The sequence below is a fragment of the Peromyscus californicus genome, unplaced genomic scaffold (assembly GCF_007827085.1).
Source record: "Peromyscus californicus insignis strain IS unplaced genomic scaffold, ASM782708v3 Scaffold_19__1_contigs__length_69161282, whole genome shotgun sequence".
NCBI classification, from domain to species: Eukaryota; Metazoa; Chordata; class Mammalia; order Rodentia; family Cricetidae; genus Peromyscus; species Peromyscus californicus.
In genome coordinates, this window is record NW_026294491.1 from 23,424,280 (window position 1) to 23,448,521 (window position 24,242).

The window sequence follows — 24,242 nt, forward strand, 5'->3', positions numbered from 1 at the left end:
GTTTTGCTTTGTTTTAGTGCTGGGCTTGAACCCGGCGCTGTGCATATGCTAACGAGCCCCTGAAAGACATATATTAAGACATATATATGTGTGTGTGTGTGTGTGTGTGTGTGTGTGTGTGTGTGTGTGTTAATATTACAGTGAAATAACTCAGTTCCACAGATATGGGGTGGGGGAGGAGACTGGAGACAAGTTGGAAGCAAACAAGTGAGGCTCTGAGGAGAAAATAGCTCCTCCGAGGGGAGCCGCATGCCTTGATACCCATGGCAGCCGCATGAGGAAGCAGCCTAAAATTAGCAGGATGGGCAAGCCCAGGAGGGAAAGCCAAGCAGCCCTCTCCGCCCTCAACTGGTGAGGAGTTCCCAGAGGAACCCCCTTAGCCTCTGCAGCCTCTGCTGGTGACAGGTAGGGCCCCCACTGGGGGGTAAAGCAATCTCTCCCTCCCTCCCTCCTTCCCTCCCTTTCTCCTTCCCAACCTCCCTCCCTCCCTCCCTCCCTCCTCCCCTTCCTCCCCCCCCACTTCCATTCTTCCTTCTTGGGGCTTTTTTGTTTTGTTTTTTGAGACAGGGTCTCACTAGTAGCCCAGGCTGACCTCAAACTTGCCATCTGCTTGCCTCAGCCTCCTAAGCGGTGGGATAATAGGTGTGGGCTACCATATCCAGTGAGTGAGAAAGAGAGACAGAGACAGAGATAGACAGAGATAGAGGCAGAGAGAGACAGAGACTGATTTCTTAGGAGGCCATACAGAGAATTAGAAGATTTGCTATTATCGATGAATGACGCTTCCAACAATCTAGCTATTAAGAAAGAGCTTCATAATCCAAAGCTACACAGAGAAACCCTGTCTCGAAAAACCAAAAAAAAAAAAAAAGAGCTTCATAATAGAAATCTCATATCCATTCTTACCCCATATATTCACCCAAACCACCTACTTCCCTTTTTGAATTGGGGATCTCTAGCATGTGGTACACTGCTTTTTCAAGTGTTACAGATGCCTTAGGAAACCAGTAAAGCACGTGGAAAGAGAACTGAGGAGGGTGCCATTGATGCTTTGGAGAAGGGGTGAGATAATGCAGAGCCAGAAAGGTTCAACAGGATGCAGACAAAACCAGTCACGCAACGGGGGCTTTTTCCATGGTTGAGATACAGAATAAGTTGAGCTGCTTGAGGACAGATGACAGAATCCTGGCAAGAGCTAGGGTTTTATCTGGTACTATTTCATAAAGAATTAGCAGTCAGGCATGGATAGCTGCGGACACTGAGAGCTCCAGCACTTGGAGATGGGCACAGAAGGATCAGGAGTTCAAGTCGGCCTGGGCTACATGAGACCCTGTCAAGGAAGGAAGGAAGGAAGGGAGGAAGGGAGGGAGGGAGGAGGGAGGGAAGGAAGGAAGGAAGGAAGGAAGGAAGGAAGGAAGGAAGGAAGGAAGGAAGGAAGGAAGGAAAGAGAGTGAACCATTCTCAGTCAGGATACTAACCATTCACTCTTCATTGGCTGGTTGGCTGCTTTCGGGACAGGGTCTCACTGTGTGACTCATGTTGGCCTCAAACTCTTGATCCTTCTACCTCAGCCTCCCCAGCCCCAGAACAAATAGGCCCCGACCCTAGTTTCCACTCTTTTTTATTCCAGTTGTGCTGATGGTGGCAGAGCTCTTGCCCAGGTCTCAAGCACCTTAGGCAGATGGTCTTTCACAGCCGGACCCCCAGCTTCTCTCCGTGGGTCCATAGCTTTCTGTCTCCACTTCTAGCATTTATTTTCATATGACTTATTTCTTTTTTAAAAGTTACAAATCTTTGGTGGTGTTAAAACTTTCCAAGGCAAGTGAAAAGGATCTGCCCAGGTTTAATCTAAAGGGACTGTACAAAGCAATAACAGAAATTCAGAACTAAAACAACTGAAGTTACAAATGGTTGTGAGCTGCCATGTGGGTGCTGGGAACCAAACCCAGGTTCTCTAGAAGAGCAGTCAGTGCTCTTAACTACTGAGCCATCTTCCAGTCCCAGTGATGACTTATATTTAATGATAGTCTCAGATAAGACCTGATATAATGACACCTATCTAATTAGGACATCCTGGGAGAGCACATAGGTATATATTCTAAGGTTATGCATTCTGTTTGTTTGTGTTTTGAGACAGGGTTTCTCTGTGTAGCCCTGGCTGTCCTGGAACTCTCTTTGTAGACCAGGCTGGCCTGGAACTCACAGAGATCCTCCTGCCTCTGCCTCCCCGGTGCTTGGGGTTAAAGATGTGCACCACCACGGCCCAGCTTCTCCGTCTCCTTTCAATGTTAGACATCTAATCATAATAAAAACCCTACAGAGCAGATTAGAAGACAACATTAACATAGCAGGGTGCTTTAAACAGACTACTCAATAAGTAAGTGTTTATTAAAACAGGAAAGGGAGATACAGTTGTAGATAAGCACGTAATACAGCTGCGATATTGTTTCATAAAAGCTGTGGAAATGGTTTCTTGTTCCGGGCCAGGAGCACCAATTGTAACATCAAGTTTGAACTAACATCAACTGCCATCTGGTATAACTGACTTACTGTCTTGGGTCCTCAATTTATCTGCAGTTCTAGATTAGGAATAGTAACGGTGTCGGGGATGGAGAGACGGCTCCGTGGCTAAGAGTGCTTATGTGCAAGCATGAGGTCATGAGTGTAGACCCCAGCGCTTGTAAAAGGCTGTGTATGAATGTCCGTAACCCTAGCACTGTGCGGGTGGAGGCAGGAGGATGACTGGAGCTTGCTGGCCACCAGCCAGCTCCCATTTCAGCGAGAGACCCTGTTTCAAAGGAATAAGGCGAAAAGTGACAGAGGGGAACACCCAGTGTCCTTCTCTGGCTTCTGCACACACTCAGCACAGTCATGCTCACCCTCATTCACAGCTGCATATGCAAAACACACACACACACACACACACACACACACACACACACACACACACACACAGAGAGAGAGAAAATCATACAGGATTGTAGGTAAAATGCCATGTCCGTTGTTGATACTGTGGAGTTATTTTATGGCAAGGTCTCCCAGACACACCTGCCTCGGAGGTGTTTATTTCATGCTAAATATGACACTGAATTATAGGGTGGAGTTTAAGGGAAGTCCACTTAGTTGACTGTCATAGATGTTGTAGCTTATAATTACCTTGATGAAATTAGCAGGTTCCACCGTCTGGCATTCAGCTTTCCATGCTCAGACTCACAAACATTGTTTTTCCTCAAAAAAAAAATCTCAAAGTAATTCTTTTTCATTACTGAAGATTGAACCCAGGGCCTTGTTCATGTGTATTCCACCAACCAGAACTGCAATTTGTTAATTTACTCTTCTGTTTGTTTGTTTGTTTGTTTGTTTGTTTGTTTGTTTTTGGAGACAAGATCTCACTATGTATCCCTGGTTGGCCTGAACTCACTATGTAGACCAGGCTAGCCTTGAATTCACAAGAGATCCTCCTACCTCTGCCTCCTGAATGCTAGAATTAAAGGCAAGTGCCACCACATCCCAATTTGCTGATTTTCAAAGAGACAAAAAGGCTTTAAAGTAAGCCAAGTGGCATGTTTTCTTACCAACTTATTTTTTTCTCTATAAAGAAACCCAAAGCCAGGGTGCTGCTGGGCAGGCACAGACAAATCACTGACTATGGCCTATGGTTCAGTGCTATTGACTTTGGGCTCTCAGCTTCCCCGTCTGGAACAGTTACCTCCTATGGTTTAGCAGCACAGAGCTGAGGATATACGCACTCATTAAATGAATGGATATATATCCCATCAATCAAGCTACAACCAAACATTGCTTTTTTTTTCTTGTGTCCTTGAGACTTTAGGAGGGGATTAGGAAGATTTTTTTTAACTCTTTATAAAAATCCTACACCCACAGCTGGATGTGGTGGCACACGCCTTTAGTCCCAGCACTCAGGAGGCAGAGGCAGGAAGATCTCTGAGTTCAAAGCCAGCCTGGTCTACAGTTCTAAGAAAGCCAGGGCTGTTACACCGAGAAACCCTGTTTCCAAAAACCAAAAACAAAACCATACCAAAACAAAAACCAAAATCCGATACCCAAATGAGAAGTATTATTATTAATAAATAATAGAAATATGTATTTATGATAGGATCTCACTATATAGCTCAGGCTGTCTTGAACGCAAAAATCCTCCTGTCTCAGCCTTTCAAGTTTTAAGATTACGTACATTGCCACCACTCCTGGCTTTAGAAGCTTTAAAATGCACAGCTGGATCAAGGAGCTGGCTTGATAAAGTGTCTCTTGTGCAAGCACAGAGACTTGAGTTCTGATACACAGCTACATACATGAACAACCACATAAATGATACAGCTACATACAAAGCCAGATGCAGCACGGTCCCTGAAACCCAGTGAGTATGATGGAAGTTGGTGGGGTTGTGGAGACAGGAGGTCCCTTGGGGCTTCCTGCCAGCCAGTCTAGACAATCAATGAGCTGCAGGTTCAATGAGAGCATGAGGTGGGCAATAACAGCAAAAGACACCCTACATTGACTTCTGGCCTGGCCTGGCCTGGCCCCTGAATAGACATCTTAATACAGAAGAGCACACACACACACACACACACACACACACACACACACACTCACCAGCCAATACTTTAAAATATTGAACTCCAGAACTTAAAAAAATAAAATAGAGATTTCCAGGTGTGATGGTGCACACTTTTAATCTCAGTACTCTGGAGGTAGAGAGAGACAGACAGATTTGTCTATAAGAGCTAACCTCATCTAACTCATGAATTCTAGGTTAGCCAGAGCTATATAGTAAGACTCTGTCTCAAAACAAAACAAAACAAACAAACAAACAAACCCCAATGCTTTAAATGGTAAAATTGTGTTACTTATATCTTACTACATGAGAAAATGTGATTCTGGGGACCAAACCTAGGACCCACGCATACTAAGCATGGCTTGGTTGTGAGCTACATATACCCTCAGTTCCATTTTTGTAAAAGAGAGAGTAGGTGACTGGGGAATCAAAATCGAAACAGATTTTGATATAGAACATCTACTCCCCAAATTGAAATAAAATAGAAGAATTTTGCTAGGACAGTTATGTCTTTGTGTGACTTTGGTCCAGAGATGGGTAAATACTGTCCACAGATCAAGCGATACTCCCAATGATAACTGAAGCATGGCACTGAATGCGATACTCCCAATGATAACTGAAGCATGGCACTGAATGCGATACTCCCAATGATAACTGAAGCATGGCACTGAATGCATGCGGACACAGTTCACTGAAACTTGAAGATAAACATGGGCTATGCAAATAACTTCGTGCTCAGGTGGTTTCTGGTACTGAGGTGTCATGCAGACGTAAGCTAATTATCCTTTCTATATGACAGTTTGCCTTGGTAAAAACATGTGCATTAAACATGTAAAACGTGTCAGATCTACGGACAGGATTCAGATGAGAAAAAGATAAGAAAAAGGAATAATTTTCCTTTCTTTTTTCTTTTCTTTTTTTTTTGGTTGGTTTGTTTGTATTTTCGAGACAGGGTTTCACTGTGTAGCTTTGGAGCCTGTCCTGGAACTCACTCTGTAGGTCAGGCTGGCCTCGAACTCGCAGAGATCCACCTGCCTCTGCCTCCCAAGTGCTAGGATTAAAGGCATGCGCCACCACCGCCCGGCAAATAAAATGTCTCATTGGGATTGGGGCTTTGTCTCAGTGCTGGAGCACTTACCTAGCATGCATGAAGGCCTTGGTTTCTATCCCCAGCACCACAAATAAACAAATGATAACTGTAGTGCCTGCACTGCAGCCTTTAAATAATGGGTCTTCCTAACTGTTTTATTTTTGTTGGTTATTACTATGTGTGTGCATGCGTGTGCATACATGCACCCTGTGGTGCACTATGGAAATCAGAGACCAACTTTCAGGAGTCAGTCAGTTCTTGCCTCCCGCCTTTTTGAATCAGGGTCTCTCTGCTTCTTTGGTTATTTATTTTTTATTATCAGTGTGTGGGCAAATGCACACACATGTAGAGGTCAGAGGACAGCTCTCTGGAGTAAAGTTCTGCCACCCTTTTCAAGGGTTTCTCTGGTTTTTGATCTGCTGCACATTTACTACAGGCTAGCTGGCTCGTGAGCTTCCAGATGGTTCTCCTGTCTCCACCTCCCACTTTGATGTAGGAGTGTGGGGATTATAGATTTGTGTCGGCACATTTGACCTTTTAAAGTGGGCCCCGGGGGTTGGAAAGGAACCCAGGTGCTCAGGCTTGCACCACCAGTGTCTACCTGCCGTGACCTCTTGCTACTCCAGTTATAGTCTTAAAAAACTACTGTATTGTATCTGACACCTGCCCAGTTGACTGCCATTGTCTTGTGGGGCCTCTTGTCTACAGGAGGCATTAATATGCATCAACATTAGTCTTTTGGACAGTTCAGGACCATGAAAAGATGAAGATATTCCCCCACGTTCCCAGGGTTCTCCCCTGTAGGTCATTTAAACTAAAGAATAGTTTCGTTGAGCCTGTGTTGACCGCTACACTTAGACAGACATCCTTTATTTAGATTAAATGAAAAAAAAAAAAAAAAGATATTCGCCAGGCGTCGGTGGCGCACGCCTTTGATCCAGGCGCTCGGGAGGCAGAGCCAGGTGGATCTCTGTGGGTTCGAGGCCAGCCTGGTCTACAGAGCAAGATCCAAAAGTTGTACAGAGAAACCCTGTCTCAAAAAAACCAAAAAAAAAAAAAGATATACACTAATACTGTGCATTATTTTCTTGTCATAAAACACATACCATAGACTGATATATTGCTCTGATATTTGTCACCACTCAATTTGGCTGCACAGGTCTTGTTTGATACCTGGCCTGTCGGATCAAATTATAATTTAAAGTCTTTAGCTATGTTTAGCCCCTTGGCAGTGGGTCAGTTGACAATCCAGAACTCAGAAGCAGATGTTTCCGGAGCACAGTAACTAGATAGGAGCATTTTTCTGGGTATCTTTGGCATGAGTCTGAGCTCAGTTGATCACGACTGGTGTTCGGCAGAAGGTTTAAGCGACCTGATTCACAGGCTTTCATAGACTCGTTACAAAAACTCATCCCTCTCCGGCACTAATTGGCATTCTTGTTGTCAGCCTCAGGAAAGACGCCAAGGCCTGAATCAGTCTGGAAACACAAACCGCGGCCCAACCTGACTCATCAGTCTCGGTGGCCCATTCAGCCTTTGGCCTTTCTTTAAGTTTATGGCTCAGCACAGCTGTGAGAACTTCACTACCTGTGACTTTACACAGCAGACCAGATGATGTTTATCTCACTTTTTGTTTCTATTTTTACCTTAGTAGTTTTAATGATAGAGTCTTGCTGTATAGGCATGGCTAGCCTGGAGCTCACATCGTGGCCCAGACTGCCCCAGAACTTGGGGCAATCCTCTTGCCTCTGCTTCTGGAGTACTGGGATGACAGACACGTGCTGCTAACAGCTGGCTTAAGATACACTTCTATAATCATAGTTGTACTTAACATTTGTTGCTCACATGTGAGGAACCAGGCATTGATCTGAGTGCTAATAATTTTCACAGAAGTCCTATGGCGGTGGTTCCCACCATTTCCCCCTTTGAAGTTTATTTATTTATTAACTTTTTGTTTTGTTTTTCGAGACAGGGTTTCTCTGTGTCACAACCCTGGCTGTCCTGGAATTCACTCCGTAGACCAGGCTGGTCTCGAACTCACAGAGATTTACTTATTTGTTTACCCAGGGCCTCAATGTGTTGTACAGACTGGTCTCAAACTCTGGGTTCAAATAATTGTCCCACCTCATCCTCCAGAATGTTGGGCCTTTGGGAGCCCATCACTGTACCTGGCTTCCCATTTTTAGAAATGAGCAAACAGGCCGGGTGGTGGTGGCGCATGCCTTTAATCCCAGCACTCGGGAGGCAGAGCCAGGCGGATCTCTGTGAGTTCGAGGCCAGCCTGGGCTACCAAGTGAGTTCCAGGAAAGGCGCAAAACTACACAGAGAAACCCTGTCTCGAAAAACCAAAAAAAAAAAAAAAAAAAAAAAAGAAATGAGCAAACAGAAATGTCAAGAGACCTCATAACTTGCTAGGGGTTTCTCGGACAGTAAGTAATGGAGTTAGAATCTGACTCTAAATACAATTACATTTGGCCCAATTATAGCACTGACTCGGTTTCTTCTTTTACCATCTTGCTGTGGACCTGGTATCTGTGTGTGTATGTGTGGGATGCACGACCGTGTACAGGTGTGAGTTCCTGTGTGTGCATGTTCACGTGGAGGCCAGTGGACAACTCCAAGTGGTGTTCCTTAGCACTGCCCGCAACCTTGTTTTTGAGACAGGTTGTCTCCCTGACCTGGGCCTTGCCCAGTAGGCTGTGCTGACCAGGGAGTCCCAGGGATTGGCTTGTCTCTGTCTCCCAGCACTGGGGTTACAAGCTCACACTCTCACACTCAGCTTTTTGGGTTTTTTTCAATGTGTATGAGTGCTTTTACCTGCATGTATGCATGTGCACCATGTGCACACTTGGTGCTTGTGAAGACCAGAAGAAGGCATCAGATATCCTGCAATTGTTGTTACAGAGGTTACAGATGATTGTGAGCTGCCATGTAGGTGCTGGGAATTGAACCTGGGTCCTCTGAAAGAGCAGCAAGTACTTTTAACTGCTGAGCCATCTCTCCAGCCCCTCACACTCAGCTTTTTAAAAACTGGTTTCTGGGAATTGAGCTCAGGTACCCCAGTTGACACATTTTTAAAACACTACGCCCATAGCAAATATAGTCTATGCCAACAGCCCAACTTTACAGTGTTCTGTTTCCTGTACTATTTTTTAATATTTGTTCCCAAAAGAGGTTATGTGCATTTCCTACATTCTGTTCGTGTTTCTCATTCTAGATTTTGAGTCCTTAAAGATCTCTGTTTTAGCCGGGCGGTAGTGGTGCACGCCTTTAATCCCAGCATTCGGGAGGCAGAGGCAGGTGGATCTCTGTGAGTTCGAGGTCAGCCTGGTCTACAAAGCGAGTTCCAGGACAGGCACCAAAGCTACACAGAGAAACCCTGTCTCGGGACAAAAAAAAAAAAAAAAAAACCATGTGCAGTGGCGCACACCGGTAAACCCAGTGCCTGGGAGGTGGAGACAGGGAGACTGATTGTTCCAGCCTGAGCTGTACAGTGAGACCCTGTCTCTAAAACAGCAACAAAATGCTCCAGAATTTTACAATGATCTTTAGCTTATCTATTTTGTTATTGTTTTTTTCCCTGAGTTTTAAATATTACCCAGGCTTAGAAAATATTCTCTGCTCTTCACTTTCTAGTGGTGAAGAGAAAATAACATTAAATTAAAATAAAAACCCTCTTCTACTCCATTCTGACACAAACGCAGGGAGTAGCCATCAAATGGGCACCCCAGCGCCTCCTTTTTTCATCATAGGGATTTAATTCTACTGACTGCTTAAAATCTTGGTTGTCGTTTAGTTTATTGTTTGAGACAAGGTCTTACTATATAACTCAGAGGACCTGGAATACACTGTGTAGCCCAGGCTGGCCTTGAAACCTAGAACTGTCTGCCTCAGGCTAAGTGCTGGGATTACAGATGTGAGCCAGGACCCCTAACCTCCAAAATTAACAAGTTGGGCATGCCTAGTCTGCGTAGTGAGTTCCAATGAAGCAGGGGCTGCAAAGCAAGACCCTGTCTGAAAAAGGGGGAAGCAAATAGATTAAAAAAAAATAAATCTGATTCTCTATTTAGAGATGAGACTTTGCTATAGCAGCTAGAGAATATATTTTTGATGGAATAAATGATCTTTAAAGTACAGTTCACGAAGCAGTTTTACTTATTTCAATGGATAAAATCAGTCTAATTCTCACAGTTTTCATAACACAGTAAAATAATGTTTAGAGCAATTGCTATCTTGAGATATAAAATAATCTTTCAGTGTTTCTTTTAGTTGCTTGTTCTATCTACTCAGTGTTGTTCTAGATCTCACTGGCGATCATTTATCGCTTGGTTCTGCTGTAGGTGAGGTCCAGGGTGTTCCCTCAGAGAGGCTCTCCTTATTCCCATGAGCAGTAGCCTTGGGAAGCTGTGTTTTTTATTTTTTGTCTTTTGTTTTTTCAAGATAAGGTTTCTCTGTGTAACAGCCCTGACTATGTTGGAACTCATGCCGTAGACCAGGCTGGCCTCGAACTCACAGAGATCTGCCAGCCTCTGCCTCCCGAGTGCTGGGAGGTTGTGCCACCACCGCCTGGTGGGAATCTGTGCTTTACTGCTGGTATGTCCTCACACACAGCGCTGGTCATCACAACTTTCCTACATACAAAATAACACAAGAAAGACCAGCTTCAAGGCCAGTACACCTCTGTTACTTTTTTTTTTTTTTTTTTTTTTTTTTTTTTTTTTTTTTTGGTTTTTCGAGACAGGGTTTCTCTGTGTAGCTTTGCGCCTTTCCTGGAACTCACTTGGTAGTCCAGGCTGGCCTCGAACTCACAGAGATCCACCTGGCTCTGCCTCCCGAGTGCTGGGATTAAAGGCGTGAGCCACCACCGCCCGGCTGTTACTTTTATTTTTATTCATTTGTTTATGGGATGGACCTTACCACATTGCCCAGGCTGCTTTCCAACCCTGGCCCCGAGCACTCTTCCTGCCTCAGCTTCCCAAGTAGTTGGGACTACATTTTTTTTGAGCATGGCATCCAGCTCCTTGCTTTTATTGGTGCTGTGGTTGGAAATAACTTAAAAAGGTGAAATGCTAAGGCTGTGTCTACTGAAAAAGACTGCAGGTAAAGTAACAGCCTCTCGTGCTCGAGCGTCCTGTGCCTCCTGGTCTGCAGACAGATACAGACAGAACTGTTTATTATTAAGTCACTTCAATCCATTTAAGATGTTTCTTTGACCAGCACGAGCGTCTACAGCATCCGGATTTCAAAGGACTTGGGGGAACTTTGGAGGGAGTTAGTAACCATCATGAGCCAGCCCTACCAGATGGCTCCTTGTTATTCTATCTCTGCCAAGGTTCCCCCAATCCCAAACGGGTTCCTAAATGTATTACTAACAAGTGTGAATGCCTCTGAAAGGTGGCTTGCTGGCATAGAGAACAGCTTGGGCTTTGGTGTGGAATAGACTTGAGTGTGAATCACAGCCCTGAGTGGCTTTGTGCAGATTTCTTCTCTGATCTTTAGTTTCTTCCTCTATAAAAAGAAGGTAATGACATAGTACATCTGAAGTGATCTTTTTCAGACCCTTGAATCTGCAAAAAACATGGAGGCATGTAATTTCTTTCAGGTTCATCCTCCATAAAATGGGGATAACGACCTGTACTTCCCGAGTCGTATTAAGCCATTATATTACCTAGAGCAACAAACACAAAGCTTCGCTGTAGCTCTGGGATCACAGCAGCACTTACAGAGCTAAGACACTCAGTCTTTTGATCTGCGTTTTAGAGAGTAAATACAATCGGGAGTCAGAAACAAATAATTAAAATCTTGATGTAAATTAGTGCATATTATATAATGTAAGTTTTAAACATGTTCTTTTGTTTTGGTTTGGTTTTGGTTTATTGAGGCAGGATTTCTCTGTGTAACAGCCCTGGCTGTCCTGGAACTCACTCTGTAGACCAGGCTGGCCTCAACTCATAGAGATCTGCCTGCCTCTGGGGTTAAAGGCGTGTGCCACTGCCGCCCAGCATTTTAAATATATTCTTTACTTCTGGACAAATAGAAAGCTTGGCTGGGATCTAGAGCTGGGCTGCCCAAAAATGAGGCATGAGAAAGGACAGAATTGCTCTCTTGGGGTCGGGGAAGTTCAAAAATCCAAGAGAAGCAGGCTGTGGAAGTGAAAAACAAGAAACCAACAGAAAATCAGGCTTATCTTTGTGGGGTGGAGTGAAGTCAAGGGCAAATAGAAAACAAAGGCTGTGGGAAGGTGTTCAGGGAAATCAGTAGTGACTGGAGAAGACTGCAAAGGTCTGAAGGACCTCGTGTGAGACATCTCTGAACAAGTCCTTGAGCGTGATGGACATCTTTTAGCACCAAACCTTTTCCAAAAGAAAGGGCTCTCCTCTTCAAATTATGCCAGTGACACATATGGCTCCCCACTTTGTGACCTGTATACAGCTAATATCCATTCATTTTTAGCTCTCTACTTCATTTGACTTAATTCTTCAGTGCATTTATGGATTACATATCATAACCATGAGTGATAACTTGGCCACCATTGAAGAGATTTTAGGCCTTATAACACATAGGAAATGGTAAGCAAATATATATTGAATTAAGAGAATCATTTAGGACAACTAAATAATGTAGACTTCATTTTCATGACATGCCACAGGCAAATATTTGTCACCTGGCTGTTTTGTGCTATGTCCTGACAATTTAATTGTGTGGTTAAAATTTTTTTTTATGGGGAAGCCAGGCGTAGTGGTGCACGCCTTAAATCCCAGTGCTTGGGAGGCAGGGCCAGGCAGATCTCTGAATTTGAGGACAGCCTGGTCTATAGAGTGAGTTCCAGGACAGCCAGGGCTACACAGTGAGACTCTGCCTCAAAAAAAAAAAAAAGTATGGGGAGGAGGAAGCTGCAAACATGGTTTAGCCGTTAAGAGTAGTTACTATTCTTCCAGAGGACTAGAGGACTGTTCCCAGCACCCACACTGAGTGGCTTAGAATCACATGTAACTCTAGCTTCAGGGGAATCCAATGCCCTCTTCCGGCCTTTTCAGCATGTACACACACACACACACACACACACACACACACACACACCCCACACACATACAAATAAATCCTTAAAAAACATTTTTATAGGTCTGATTCTCAAGGACTTTACCTGGGTGTATAAATGAAAGTCTAATTCAGCAATATGAGAAACGCAGGGCATGGCAGCACATGCCTGTTAGCCTAGTGCTTAGGAGCCGGAGGCAGGGAGTTGAGGATTTCAAAGAGATGGGCAGCCACTCATTGTTTAACTACATCGTAAGTAAAAGAAACCGTGAGCAAAGCGATAGGGAAAGGAGACAGGGAAACGTCGGTGGAAGACAAGCCTTGTGCGGAAGAGTGGTTGGTGGGACCTGTTGTCACAGGACCAGGATGATCCCATTTCTAATTATCCCAAGGCCTTAGAACAAACACGTAACAATTGCACATGCACGTGGGACACAGTGTGGCTATTTCAAGATGTGTTTGTTTTTTTTTTTTTTTCTTACTCTTGATCACAAATCTAAAATATTGTCAGGCAGGTGACAAATAGATTTATCTCCAGGTCACTGAACACTGCCTTACGTTTCGGTGTTTAAAACTCCCTGCAACATCATCTGTTTACACGTCCCTGTTAGTGTCACCGTCAGTGGCCACATTTTGAGTTGAAGTTTGCCACCTAGGCTAGAAGATGAAGGGAAGGAGCTCCAGATGACGGAGCACACATGGTGATTACCTTGGACCAGGAGACTGTTTAGACTAGGCTTTAAATAACCCATCCTTGAATGGAATTGAGTAATTTGGAGAAGAGCAGGATGGATGAGAAAGCAGAACGAAGTGGCTTTTTTAGGTCTCCCTCCATTCAGGCATGCTGTCTTTACCTGACAGGGAGTTTACCACGTCCAGAAAACACCAAATGGGGCCAGGCAGTGATAGGTGGCGCACACCTTTAATCCCAGGCCTTGGGAGGCAGAGGCAGGTGTATCTCAGTGAGTTGGAGGCTAGCCTGGTCTACAAATAGCGTTCCAGGACAGCCAGGGCAGTTACACAGACAAACCTTGTCTCGAACCCCCCCACCCCACCCTAAAAAAGAAAATGCCAAGTGGATAGATCCAGATGCAAATAAAAATATGGCCTTAGACCAGTGTTTCTCACTCAGCCTGTGTGTTGTGACCCTTTGGGGAGCCGAATGACCCCTTTCACAGGGATCGAATATCGGATATCCTGCATGTCAGATATTTACATCACCATTCATAACAGCACAATTATCATTATGAAGTTGTAATGAAAATAAGCTCATGAGGAACTGTATTAAAGGTTCGCAGCATCAGGGAGGGTGAGACCCCTGGTTAGATAAAGACAGAAAAGACAGGTTCCTTTTGCATTCTTCATAGCTTACGTTCTCCACACTTTGTCTTTATACTCTTCCCTTTTTGACAACAAGCTCATCCCATTTGACACATTCACTAATTCCATGATAAACTACATGTAGTAAGATGATAGTTTCTCAGAAACGTGTCTGATTCTTTGCTATTTCAGTCTTTTTTTTTTCCCCCCAAGACAAGGTTTCTCTGTATATAGCTTCGGCTGTCCTGGAACTTGCTCTGTAGACCAGGCTGGCCTCGAACTCACAGAGATCTGCCTGCCTCTGCCTCCCAAGTGCTGGGATTAAAGGCGTGAGCCACCACCACCCCAGCTCCAGTCAATTTTATTAATGTGTGTGTGTCTTAAACTATCTTTTCTGTTCTCTTCCTACTTCTGTAAAATAAACACCACATCCATAAGAGCAAAGTAATAGTTTTCACAGCTTCTTTGCCCATCAAAACATAAAAGTCAAGATGAACAACCTCTTTTGGCTTTGTAATAACCTGAATAATTATCCTTCATGCGTAGACAGTGGGAACCAATGAAAAGAGCATACATTCTAAACTAGAAGACCAATGTTGGAATGCTCCCAGCTGTGCACGCCACTGGAAAGCCACACTTCTTAACTGCCCTTAATTGCCCCAGTATACACAGATAATATTAAGCTTTGGGGTTGCTGGAAATTAAAGGAAAATAACTCTCGGAGTGAGGACTATTGATTCCCATTTCTTCCCTCCCGTCATTAGGGTTAATGTGATTACTCATCTATCTTGAAGAAGAGCACTGAACTTTGATTCTGAGATGACCTTGTAGCCCAAAAATAGCCTCTGAGTGGGATCGTCCAGAGCCTGACATACAAGCACGTTCCACGCTAACGTCGTACAGGGAGAACTCAAACCCATTTTTCTATCTGGCTCTTGCAAAAAATAGAAAACTATTGACTTGTGTGAAAGTGTTCAGAAATAACATTTAAAGCATTTAAATGTCATTGCCAATGAACAATGCTCTTAAATTGTTTCAGCAAATTGCTGTCATGAATAGAAACCAGAAAAAGCCCTGGGAAGCCTCCTGCCTGCCTGTCAGTGGCCTACCTCTGAGCGTTCTTTCAGCATGTGAGAATCTGGGGCCTCAAAAGAGGCTAAAATCAGCCGGGCGGTGGTGGTGCACGCCTTTAATTCCAGCACTCGGGAGGCAGAGCCAGGCGGATCTCTGTGAGTTCGAGGCCAGCCTGGTCTACAGCGCGAGATCCAGGAAAAGCGCAAAGCTACACAGAGAAACCCTGTCGCGAAAAACCAAAAAAAAAAAAAAAAAAAAAAAAGAGCACAACCTACTTGAAGCTCTCAGTGAAGTCTCTAGTGCATAGCCCAGGAATGCTAACTTGTTTTTACCAAAATGGCAAGTGAATATCTTTAAGATTATATACCTGATGCTAATTATTTTGGAGGTTTGTAACTCAGGGTTAGCCACAGAATATTTTAAAAATATTTTTACTCCTTGAGAATTTCACACAATGTAGTTTGACCATTCACCTGCTCCCCACCTTGCCTAAGCTCCTCCTAGATCTGCCCCCTTCCCCACTCACCTCCCTACGCACCCAAGTTTGAGTTTTCATCATTTTCCGACTATGGAGTTCAGTTTGTCGTGGCTCAACTACTCTTAGGAGAGGGTCTTGCCCTGGAGAGTGGTGTTTACCTACCAGGGGTCTCACGTCATTATAGCAAACTGACTCTTCCTCTCCCAGCATTTATCAAACTCCAGTTACTCCTCAGCTAGTGGTGAGATTTTATGCCCACTTCCCCACCTCCATGGTGAGATTTTTGTCCAGCATCTTCACAAAGTTCTGAGAACAGGGACTGGAGAGAAGGCACAGCAGTTAAGAATGCTTACTGCCCTTGCAGAGGATCTGGGTTCAATTCCCAGAATCCGCGTGGTTTTGGTTTCCAGCGCCCACGTTGAGTAGCTCACCATAACTGCCTGTAACTCTAGTTCTAGGGCATTTGACACCCTCTTCTGGCTCACACTTGTGTGACATATACTCTCACAGACACACTTATACGCATAATTAAAAATAACATTTTGAAGTTTTGGGAACAGATTTTTCTTCTTGGAAGTAATACTTTCTATACAATATAAACTTTGATATGTTTGGAAATATACTATTTTTCCAGTGTTCATACCAACAGCACAATAAAGTAAGCATTGCTATGTGTTAACTAAAAATCACACTGTAACCCTACTCTAAAACTGGGGGCACAAACATGAAGTATTTAGTAATAGTAGTTGATTGTTCCCCTACATTTACTTAACTAAATGCATTACCCATAGCCTCCGATTTGTACAAATAAAGGCCTTTCTATGTCCTATGTCTTACAAAGTCCTTAAACTTGTTTTTCAGAATTTCTTTATTTTTTAAAAATTTATTTTTTGGGGGCTGGAGAGATGGCTCAGCAGTTAAGAGCACAGGCTGTTCTTCCAGAGGACCTGGTTCAATTCCCAGCACCCACATGGCAGTTCACAACTGTTTGTAGTTCCAGTTCTTGGGGATCCAACATTCTCACATAGACATACAGACAGGCAAAACACCAAAGCATATAAAATAAAAATAAATAAATCATTTAAAATTCTTTTAACAATTCACTTTATGTTTTAGTTAGCATATAAAGCAGCAAGTTTCCTTATAATGTTGTCACACACGCTCAGTTCGGTTGACGTTCTTTAGAGCTTCTTTTGAAGTTCCCTCATCTCCTCTGAGAGGTCTGTGTCCTTAGTAGCCTCCGTTATTATCCACCCCCACCATTGCTGCAGGCTAAGAACATCGTTACAGACTGGGTTATTAAAGTCGATCTGAAAGAGCAATGTGTTCTAAGCGACTGTCCCTGGATCTGCAACGGAACCCTGTAAATACCCTTCATTACTCGGGCTGGGCTGTATCACATTTCCTCCAGGCTACTTTTGTGACCGACACAAGTCAGGCTGTGAGAGCTGGGCTTTAGATGATCCTAGTTGATTGATATGGGGATGGCACCTCTCCTGATGCAGGTAAGGGCGACTTTCCTGTATAGAATCATGTTCATAAACGGGTGTTCTGTTTAGCTTTGAGAAAGAATTGTTAAGGCCTGGAGAGATGGCTCAGCGGTTAAGAGAAAGAATTGTTTAAAAGCTCTTATAACTAAATGAGTTTGGAATTGATGATTTTTAGATTTTTTTCCATTCAGGTTAATGCTTTTAGGGTGAAAAAGAAACTTCTTAAGAATTTTATCATATTTCTCAATTATATCAGAGGGTTGCACAGAAGTTTATGCTCCACCACTTAGCTTTTGTTTGAAATGGTCAAGAACTTGTCTCTAGGGTGAATATTGTTTCCATTACAAAAAAACCTAGAAGATGAATTTATATCATTGATCTTTAAATATGATGCCAGAGGGGAAAACTTAGTATAAAATTATCAACTGTCAGTCAAAGTTATTAAAGCTTTGGTATGTGGAGGCAGTTCCTTTTAGACAATAGAGTTTATGGCAATATAGAAAACAGTAACTCAAAATGGTATATGACTCTCCTAGTACGGAGACTCACGTCTCTCCTCCAAGTGAAGACAGATTCCTTGGCATCCCTGTGGCTCATCTCAGTGTGCCTAAGCTGTGTTAAAGGAACAGCTGAAAGTAAGCTGAGAATCAGCTCAAAACACAGTAACATAGGTAGCTGGGCTGCTCTGCTTTGTGAGGAAGGCTTAAGACACGTAACTTACGTTTGCTCGTCACTAGTAAATTAATCTATGACCATGTTAGGTTTTTAAACGCTTTAAGAATCTTTCTCCACATCAACAAACTCTGGTTAAAAAAACAACAACAACAAAAATAAAACCTAAGAGGTTTGTGGTGTAATATTTGCTTAATTATTACTGATAGGCAAGGAAAGGACTAAGACAAAAATGAGATAGTATAAGCAAAACACTCATCTCATAATTGCTGAATAATACCTAGATACCTAATACTTAGCTTTTTTAAAGGGCCTAAAAATGGGTACAGTATTTGTTTTTGAAAATGTCAAAGAGAGAGAGCAGAGATTCTTGGTTTCTTCTGTAATTCTCTTATATTTTGAACAGATTCTAATATTTGATATGTATTCCTAGTTTCGCTGTCTTACCGATGCTGGTCCATCTTTGAGTGTGGGACTCCTCCCAACTCAGTATTTTATGCATAGACAAAGGGTAAGATACAGGCCTGTCACGGCAGTTTTCAGGGACGTTAACATGTTCAGTACAGTTCGTATAAACATTTCCCCTCGGGAGACCAATTTGTGGTACACTTTTTAGCTCCTCAATATAGAAGTTCCACTTTTCCTTGTCTGCACCTAAGGCCCAGCCACACGGGTACTGACTGATTATGGCTTAAGATTTAGTCGGGATGGTGGAGGAAGGTCTTCATTTCTTTTGATGATGCTGAGGATTGAGCCCAGGGCCCTGTGAATGCTGGGTAAGTGCTGTGACGTTAAGCTGCACAGCTCACCCCAAACCCACTTGGCTGTTGTTGCTTTTCAAGAGAGGGTCTCTCTCGGTACTCCAGTCACCCAAGCTGGCCTTGAATTCACAGCAATCCTCTAAGAGGGGTTGTGGTGGCACACGCCTTTAATCCCAGCACTCAGGAGGCAGAGGCAGGTGGATCTCTGTGAGTTCGAGGCCAGCCTCGTCTACAGAGCGAGTTCCAGGAGAGCCAGGGCTACACAAAGAAACCCTGTCTCAAAAACAAAACTCACCAAACAAACAAACAAACAAATAAAAGAATGTATTACTACACATAGCAACATCCTCTTTTTAAATAAAAAGAAATGGCTGGAGCATCCACATAAATAGAAAATGTAGAAACAAAATTGGGTAGTCTTTTCTTTTTTAAAATGTAACCCAGGCTAGCCTTCAATTTATAATCCTCCTGCCTCAGCCTCGGGAGTGGTAGGATTACATGTGTGTGCCACCATGGCAGGACAGAGTTAAATAGTCTTGATGGTCAGTGACCGATTGGGAAGGACAATAGATAAATGTGATATGGAAGTGGAGTGGGAATCTCTGGGGATGGAAGGGTATAGGCAGGGATGGGGTAGCAGAAAGATGGGGGAGAGGAGCAGGGTGAAGGAGAGGACCAACCAAAGTTAAGTGGGGAGTAAAATGCCATGCAGAAATCTGTTCCTTTATATGCCAACTTTTGAATTTCCACTAGACATTTCTAAAAGCAATCTAGCCAGATAACTCGGCTCCTTCTGTGTTCCTTTCTCTCTTTAATAATAGTTCTTTTCCCCCCCCATAAGACCTGGTTAAAAAAAGATACAGCGACACCTCTGACGTGACCACAATAAACAAATTTCGTCTCTATCCAGTGTGCCACAGAAAGTCTCAAGATGGCTGAAGAGAGTGAAGATCTCTTAGTAAGTTCCACGAGGACAGGAAGATGTGTGCATTTTGCACACTTCTTTATGCATACTGGACAACACAGGACACATGATGAGAATTAAATAATATTTATTGAATGGATGGATATAAGGAAACTTGTAAACAGTTGTGTGATTTAACAATAGAACTAACATTTTAACTCATCTATTTCATGTCACAAGATTTGAAAACAATCCTTGAGAAAATAATTCCTGCCTTTAATCCCAGCACTCGGGAGGCAGAGGCAGGTGGCTCTCTGAGTTCAAGGTCAGCCTGGTCTACACCATGAGTTCCAGGACAGCCAGGGCTACACAGAGGGGGAAAAAGAGGGGGCGGGGGGAGAAGGGAAGGAAGGAAGGAAGAAAAATTCCTGGCATTCAAGACTGAATTTCAGAATGTAATCTTCTGACCAGACAGTAGTATTAAGCCACCACTTAATCTGTACTAATGGAGCTAATGTTTTTCAAGACTCATATTCTAAAAGTACATGGAATTAACAACAAAGAACTTATACTTTTTTTTTTTTCTCAAGACAGGGTTTCTCTGTTTAGTCCTTGCTGTCCTGGAACTCACTCTGTAGACCAGGCTGGCCTTGAACTCAGAGATCCACCTGCCTCTGCCTCCTGAGTGCTGGAATTAAAGGAACGTACCACCACTGCCTGGCCAGAACCTATACTTTTACAGGATTGCTATCTGAGCAGATGTGATCAGGTTAAGGATTTTTTCTCTTTTTTTTTTTACTGATTGGTAATGCTTATTAAAGAAGACAACTAGCATTGTTTTGTTTTTTTCTCAAAGTAATATACAAGAAGTTATCCCTGGGTGCTAATAGTAAGAACTGTATTGTGTTGTGCCAGTAGTCATTTTCACTTGTATGTGTGCGTGTGTGTGTGTGTGTGTGTGTGTGTGTGTGTGTGTGTGTGTGTGCATGTGAGTACAGTACTGGAGGAAGGCAGAGGCATCTCCTTAGAGTTGGTGTTACAGGCAGTTGTGAGCTTCCTGACCTGGGTTCTAGGAACCAAATTTAGGTCTTCGATAAGAGCAGTCAGTGCTCTCAACTATGAACCATCTTTCTAGTTCCCTTTTTTAAAAGAACATTTTTTAAATGTCAAAGTTACATTTATCTCTGTGTGTACGTGTGTATGTGTGTGTATACACACACAAAAATTCTTTTTCTTTTCACCGTTGGGTCCCAGGTCATCAGTTTGGTGGCAAAAAGCCTTACCCACTGAGCCATCTTGCCAACCCTCATTTTAACTTTTAAGCTTATCCAATTCGTGGGGTTTTGTTTATTTATTTATTTATTTTATTTTCTTCTTTTGGTTTTTTGAGACAGGGTTTCTCTGTGTAGCTTTGGAGCCTATCCCAGAACTCACTCTGTAGCCCAGGCTGGCCTCAAACTCACAGAGATCTGCCTGGCTCTGCCTCCCAAGTGCTGGGATAAAAGGCGTGCACCACCACTGCCTGGTGGTTTTTTTAATTAATTAATTAATAATTAATTAATTAATTTTTACAGGGTCTTACTATGTAGCCTTGGCAAGCCTGGAACTTGGTAGGTAGACCAGGCTAGCCTGTTACTCAAGAAATCCACTTCCCTCTGCCTCCTGAGTGCTAAGACTAAAGGCGTGTGCCACCACATCTGACCTAATTTGTCGTTTGTGAAGACGGTCGTTCATATGTATTTGTTCTCAAGTTAATGGAGTTTTCCTCTGTTTCTTTGTCTGTGCTTTGGAATTAGCTCCCTGTAGACAGACAGTTTTAAAAAGCTCTTGGCTTCAAGTTATTAATTTCAGCTCTGTATTTCCTGTCCACAGACAGATTTTCTCACTATCTTAGTAGTAAAATGGGAGTAAGTTTTCCGTTGATTGAAATGAAAGACACCAGACCAATGAGACGGCTCAGAGGGTAAAGGGGCTGCTGAGAAGTGTGACAATCTGAATTTGATCCCTGTGTCCCACATGGTGGAAGACGACAGCGAGCCCCTGAAAGCTGTCCCTTTATCTCCACTTGCACACAACGGGGCACCCGAGTGCACCCCCACACACACAAACTCACAAAGATAAATTATCTATTTTTTAAAAGCTAATAATAGTAAAAATGACAAATTCTGATACGCTTTTAAAGTAATGCCATTTTCTTTGATGGGTGGAGTGCGATATAGTTCATTTACTATTAATTCAAAATATCAATTCATAAACACCTTGGGCTTCCAGCTGTAAATGAAATTCCGTAGGTAGAAAAATACCACTGACCCCAGCTCCCGTAGGTGCTGTCCCGCAATGGAATCCCTTTGCTCAGTTTTCTCCTGTCCAATCAGGTGGAATGTTTCACAGGCACATGGTTTATACAGCTCAAAATAACTTGGGACCTGTGAGCCGACAAATGCTCTTGGCCGCGGTGGTGACAGGTTGCCCGGCTTCCAACAGCCATCTTCACCGAAACTAAGGTTAACTCGGCGTTCTCTATGGACGGCTACTCTCTCCTTCCAAGGGCGTGAAGAATTTCCCCTTCCTCCCATGTTTTCGTCGAAAACTTCTCCTTGGATAATTGACATCTCAGAAGAAGCCTGCGTGGGTCGGACATCCTCATCTGGGTCACCTAAAAAAAGAAAGGTAATATTCAGACTGAGGCTCGCAAAGTGTGTTCCGATAGTGGGTTGCTGACGGTGGGGAAAGGGGTATTTCAGGGAGCTAATTACCGTTCCTTAGAGTGAAAGCTAGGGTAACTTTCTAATTACGTATGATGAGGTACACAATTAAATGGAAAATAAGGCTTTCTCTTCCAAAGCTTTTGGAATGGGGGATGAGACTCGCGGAGATGGTATCCTCCTTGAGTCCGTCTGAGTTCTAAGGAAAAGTACTCTGACAGAGGAAGCCGTGACAAATATTACTGACATCTGCATACTCATCAGTTCTACTAACGTAGTTTCTAGGGCGAATATGTGTGCAATGCCTATTTCCCTCTTAAAGGAAATTAAATCTAAAATAATGTGACTCCATGGGTGAAGACTTTCATTTAAAACTTTTTTTTTTTTTTATCCTGTAAAAGGATCTGCTTGCTATATTTAGTGTTGGGAGATCTGCTCTCTGGATTAATGTACATAACAGCTGCAGAAAGCCTGCTCAGGAACACCTCTCTCTCTCTCTCTCTCTCTCTCTCTCTCTCTCTCTCTCTCTCTCTCTCTCTCTCTCTCCTCTTTCTCCTCTCTTTTTACTTATCTTTCCTCTGTCTCTCTCTCCTCTCTCTCTCCTTTCTTTCTCTCTCTCTTCTCTCTTCTCTCTTCCTCTCTCTCTTTCTCCTCTCTCTCTCTCTCTCTCTCTCTCTCTCTCTCTCTCTCTCTCTCTCTCTCTCTCTCTCAGATACTTGACAGTCACTGGCAAATGTTTGGCCCAGCACACTGTACTCTTAGCTCTTAGCAGCAATTAGATGCACATCTTGAATATTTTTAAAGCTATGCAAGCAAAGAGAAAAGGTAGATTACTCAGTGTCTCCAGTCAAAAGGAGTGAATGCTGTGAAGAAATGGTATCACCTTACCAACAAATTTTCATGGACTTAGTAAAGTTACTCCCATTACTCAATTTGAGAGAGATGGAGTAGCTGTATAGATTTTTCTCTCTCTCAAATCATTAAGGTAATTTGATCACTTTCATGTTAGTAATAATTTAATAATGAGAAAATGAATTTTATAGGCTATGAATTAAGATTTGTCATAACTTCACAATTTCTCCTTAATAACACTCTCAGATTCATTTAAAAATCTAAAGTATTTTTTCTAGGAAGTCAAGAACGTCTATGCTTATAGATACTGTCTCTGACATTCTATTTGGTAACAAGCAAAATATTTAAAACCGGGGCCACCACAGGAAACCTGAGATTCGTGGAGATTACACTGTCAGAAGTTGAGAGAGTAGGTAGACTATGAAACAAACAGTTGGACACTCTCCAAATTCTGGAATGTTGTCTTTCTCCCGCTGATACTCTGTAGCTAATGATAATTACAACTCTGTGGACCACCACCTCCTTCACTGCCTATAATTTACTGCAAATGCCCCTCACCTGTTTCTGTCACAACAGCAGAAACAATACACACACACCGGATACACACACACTGGATACACACACACTGGTACACACACACCGGGACAGCAAGGTGGTGCGATTGGTAAGTTACGTGCTGCCAACTGTCTGACCTGAGGCCGATCCCCAAGACCCGTCTCATGTAAGGAGAAAACAGACTCCCAAACGCTTTCCTCTGACCTCCACACCATGTGGTGGCACACACGCACAATATAACAACAACAACAGTATTTTTAAAAGATACCCACTCAGAACTACAATTTATGAGCACAATAAATTTAGAGAATTATTATACAAGCCAGTTTTGGAATTCATTGAGATAGCTTTTACAAATTAAGTTTTGAAAAGAAATGACCCAGAAAGGTTTTTTGTTTGGTTTGGTTTGATTTTAAACATAGCCTTTTCCCTTTACTTGGAGATTAAAAACTAACGAGGCACTACAGGCATGTTTCTTGTTTCATGAGTTTCTACGATTGCCCACAGGACGATTTTAAAGATTTCTAGAATGTCACACATTTGCTTCAAGGGAACAAGCTGTGTGTATGTGTGTCACGTGGTCAGAAGGTCAGAAGACAGACAGCATTAGAGCCCCTGGAACTGGAGCACTCAGGGTTAAACCTGGGTCCACTGCAAGAGCAACAAGGGCTCTTGATTTTTGTTTTTTGGTTTTTGGTTTTTTCTCGACACAGGGTTTCTCTGTGTA

At 43.1% G+C, this 24,242-nt stretch overlaps 1 protein-coding gene across 2 annotated transcripts in view; it reads left to right on the forward strand.

Annotated features, from left to right (window-relative positions):
- The first annotated feature begins 215 nt into the window (after nt 1-215).
- Nucleotides 216-24,242, forward strand: part of Mypn (myopalladin) — a 107,753-nt gene continuing 83,726 nt past the window's right edge. Inside the window, exon 1 of one of the 2 annotated variants that reach the window (XM_052744832.1) lies at nt 216-405. The gene's annotated coding sequence lies outside the window, so the exon portion shown is untranslated. Of the gene's footprint in view, nt 406-21,826; nt 22,074-24,242 lie in introns of those variants that run through there. The other variant, XM_052744833.1, reaches the window with a different exon arrangement.